We start from the raw sequence: 4,737 nt of genomic DNA, 5'->3' as shown, positions 1-4,737 counted from the left end.
CTCCTCATTGGCTGATCACTTGACATTTGCTCCGGTATATATTATCAGTCAGCATTTTCTATCAAGCAGATTCGGTGCGGAAGATTCTCATAGATTTCCATCATACCAAAGTTTCAGACAAAGTTTTGGGGGTGTCTGTTGTATTGTTTTGGTTTTATTTTTTTTACACCATGAATATCCTTTCCTTTAGTTTCATGTGATTTTTTCACACATTTTTAACATCCTATTATCCCATGTAAAAGCCACCCCCCGCCAAAAAAAAAAAAAGTTGCTGAATTTTGAAAGTGCACAAAAAAAATAAGGCACAATAATAATAACAACAACAAATAAAATAATGCGGTTTGTATTTTGCTCTAAACACATTTTCTACAGGAAACAAAAAAAAAGATAAATGACTTAAAAAATACTGTTTTAAGGCCTCAGTGACCTAATGAGGTTTTGTTGAAGATTTCTTGGGGGGGGGCATTTTGATTTTTTTATTCTTGCAATTTTTAACGCGTTTTTTATTTTTTCAAATATTTCTGAAACCTTATAGAAAAACCTCTGCAAAAATGTGGCGCACGCGGCTGATTTTTTTATTGCAAATTTGCAACAAATTTAAGGCTGTGAGAGCACAGTGATTTTTTTTTTTGTACGCTGTATAAACTGACCTGCGGTGCGGGTTTTAAATCTGCAACATGTCAGTTTCTCTTGCGGTTGATCTGAGTGTTATGTGGAGTTTTCCCCATAGAATTGCATTAGGTGCGAATAGATTAAAAAAAAAACGCAATGAAAAAGAAAACGCAAGTAATCTAATTCCTTTAGCAGGTGCAGAAAATCAGCAACATCACCAAAGTCACCTAAAGCTCATCGTGGAACGTAGCTTAAAAAAAAAAGCAAAGCAGACATGAGATTTCTGTAAGGCTAGTTTCACACTAGCGTTTATTCCACTCAGCGCACGGCGCCGCTAAGCCCCGCCCTCTGCCGGCTCCCTGCCCGCCCCATCCGGTCATCGCCGCCTACTATCGCACATGGACGCTTGCGATCTGCACACCCTATCTTTAGCATAGGGTGCGCTGGCCGTGCGCTAGTAGGATTTTGGCGTGCGCTGCTCACTTTTGAAGGTGCGCCCGTGCATGCCGAACGCAGCATGTTGCATTTCGGCGCACCTTCAAAAGTGCGCAGCGCACGCCAAAATCCTACTAGCGCACGGCCAGAGCACGATCTGCGCTCCCTATGCTAAAGATAGGGTGCGCAGATCGCAAGCGTTCATGTGCGATAGTAGGCGGCGATGACCGGATGGGGCGGGCAGGGAGCCGGCAGGGGGTGGGGCTTAGCGGCGCCTTGCGCTGTGTCGAATAAACGCTAGTGTGAAACTAGCCTAAATCTCATCCACTTTGCTGGAACTGTAAGGCTATGTGCACACAATCAGTTAACATTGTGCAGCGTCCAACCAGCAGCGTCCAGATGTTACAGCATAGTGGATGAGATTTCAATAACTCTCATGCCCACTATACGTGCACAGACACCCGCTGCTCACCTGCCGAGATGGACATGCGGTGCATCTTTCCAGACCGCAGCATGTCTATCTTGCAGAGACGCCAGACTCTGCAAGATAAATTTCACCCATACAATGTATAGGGCACGGTGATTCCGCATGGATTAATGAACACATGCGGATTCACCTGCATTCAATAGTCAGCAGCACTTTGGACGTATCGGACATGTGCTGCGTCCAAAGCACTGCCAATTACTTATATCCTTATACATAGCGGCAAAAAGACGCAACACCAAAAACTCATCTTGGGCACACAGCCTTAGGGCAGAGACACACTGCCGTATTTTTCGTCCGAGAATCGCATTGTAAAACTCGCACTGGCCGGCACCTCTCCTGACCTGAGCTTGACAGCTGCATAGTAATCCATCATGCTGTCATGCTCAGGTCAGGAGAGGTGCCGGCCAGTCCGTTCAGTGCGATGCGATTATCGCACGAGAAATATGGCAGTGTGACTCTGCCCTTACTGTGGATTTTCCACCTCTAATACAAGTCTATGGGGAAAATCCATACATAAAACTCAGCGTACCCACACAAAAAATTGACGTGCGAATTTAAAACACACAAACTACATCTGTTTAAATTGCGCAAAGAAAGCGCAAATGGATGATCCCATCTGCTTTGCTGGAAGTGGAAGATGCTGTGTTTTTAATGCAGCGAAAATCTTGAGAAAAAAAAACTCATTATGGGCACACAGCCTAAAGGAAGCCTGAAAGCTGATATAAGCTGCCCGATCAACGGACAGCTTGTATCAGGCACCGGCTGTATGATTGCAGTCAGGTATGTTTGACTCTGAAACTCGGTGGCGTGTCAGAGTAGAGCGAAGTTTAAAAGCCGCCAGAAACGGAGCCGCATGGGAAACTTGTCGGACAGGCAGATTTCCCCGACGAGAGAGAGAGGAGAGAGAGAGAGAGAATTTCGGGTTAAATGAGTGTCTGGAGGATCCGCCAGAGAAAAAAAACGTTGCAAGCTCCGTTTTGAAATCTTTGAGGATGGTGACGGACAGCAACTTTTGGCGGATCCTCAAAAAAAACGGATGCAACGGACGGCAATCCGTCACAATCCGCCATTAATGGAAGTCAATGGGGAAAAAAAACGGATCCTCAAAAGAAAATTGAGGATCCGTTTTTTTCAAAACCTGGCGGATTGTGACTGATTGTAAAAAAAACTGAAGTGTAAAAGAGGCCTTACTGCTCGTGTCTCAGGTAGCATGCCTCAGCCTTCTTATTACAATGGGAAGCTTATTTAAATTACCCACTTTTTTTTTTTTGCTCCACAACTATTCATTTGCTTGCTTTCCTAAATTGCACACTTGCATAAAAGTGTAAGACTCAAATGACAAAAATCACTTTTATTCTTTTCTATTACATAATTACATCCAAAGTGTGTAGATGGTAAATTATGGTTTTCTTTATCCTGATCTGCTTAGAACAGTTGCGCGTAGATGTAAATTTTAACGCGTTTTTTTCATTATTTTCTTCAGGTCCCTGGTTTGTTTTTTTACATACTGTACAAGTTAACGGATATAGTGAGAGCATTCACATAGTTGCATATGTCATGTTTTTGTGCATACATTTGTGTTTCTTCAGATACTTTGTTATACAATATATTAATTTAAACACTACATTAAAATATCATGAAGAGTGGTATCTGGCACATGTTCTGTATCTCAAATACAAGAGCTAATGTGGGCCGAATGGTTCCATTTTTGGAATCAGCAGGTTAATATTCCCAGAAAAAGCTCTAACATTTGAGGCACCAAAATGTGTGTTGGCCAGTGATCGATCTGGACCCCACTGCCATGTTGATTTTCCCCTCCCCATCTTGGGTTAGGCCCCTTTCCCACTGCGTTCTTCCAAACGTTCAGTGGTTTAATCGGGGCAGTGGTGTATCTAGAGTCCGATGGGCCCTAGTCCAAAATTTGGACCTGGGCCCCCCGCCAAGTTGGTCAGATGTATGGGCCCATGTAACGTTCTAAATCCTATAAATGCATACATGTTTTCCCCACCGTTCATTATGTAGTAATTTCCTCCATTCTAAACTAATGTTTCCCATCCTGGTAGCCTTCTTGGTATATATGTCCCCAATCGTGGTATAAATGTCTCCCTTTCTGGTATATATGTTCATCATACCGGTATATACATCCCCAGTCCTGGGCCTCTTCATGATATACAGTATATTCCCCATCCTAGCATATATGTCCCCCTTCTTGGTATATATGACTCCAATCCTGGTATAGATGTCCCCCTTCTTTGTATATATGTCCCCAATTCTGGTATATATGTCCCCCTTTTTGGTATATGTGTCCCCAATCCTGGTAAATATGTCTCCCATCCTGATATATATGTTCCCATCCTTGGCCCATCCTGGTATAAATATGTTCCTCATCCTGGTATGTACATCCCCAGTCCTGGGCACCTTCCTGGTATATATGTTCCCTGTTCTGCTTCTGCATAAAAAGGAAAAAAAAAGAAAACATTCTACTATCCTTTCCTCTGATTCCTTGACGTGCGATTTCCTCTTCTGTAGCCGGTGCAGAGTCCAGCAGCTGACATGGGTGCACCTGCTATGGCGATGTCATTGCCAGGCATGCTGATATCAGCTGCTGGCCTCTGATTGGCCGCCAACGTGTATTGCAGCGTAGGAAGCCGAGGGGTCTCTGCGCTGCAGTACACTTCAGCTGGATGTGCGTCTAAGGTCTAAGGGCGCACATCCAGCTGAATTTGGCACTGACATCGGCGGTCCCCCCTCCACCTCAGGACCATTATCAGCTACTGACGTTATGCCCCTGCATTACGGCTTATGTCTAAACTCCCCTCAAATTGGATTTCGGGCGTATGCACTATAATGGTGCAGACGGAGTCACCCTGTGCTCTGTCTTGCAGCATTTTCGGGCGTATAAGCACACTGGAGGCAGACACCCGGATGTAGTAGACTGGGTCTCGGTGTCTGTCTCTAGACGGTGTATACGCCCAGAACACACGGTGACTCCATCAGGCATCGTTATAGTCACTGGCCCCGTTGGCACATACGCCCGAATCCCGGTTTTCGGGGGCTTCGGACGTTAGCTCCGAGACCACTGAACGTGGCGACGAATGCAGTGTGAAAGCACCCTCAGCCTGTCTCCATGTTTCTATGACACCCTGCTGTGACCCACCGGGTGCTGGATAGGAGGGTGGTAGAAAGCAAGGTGACTTGCCATT

Source organism: Dendrobates tinctorius, unplaced genomic scaffold (assembly GCF_039654945.1).
Source record: "Dendrobates tinctorius isolate UK_male_01 unplaced genomic scaffold, ASM3965494v1 ptg000070l, whole genome shotgun sequence".
NCBI classification, from domain to species: Eukaryota; Metazoa; Chordata; class Amphibia; order Anura; family Dendrobatidae; genus Dendrobates; species Dendrobates tinctorius.
The sequence above is the reverse complement of the archived record's forward strand: the minus strand, read 5'-3'. Positions refer to the sequence as shown.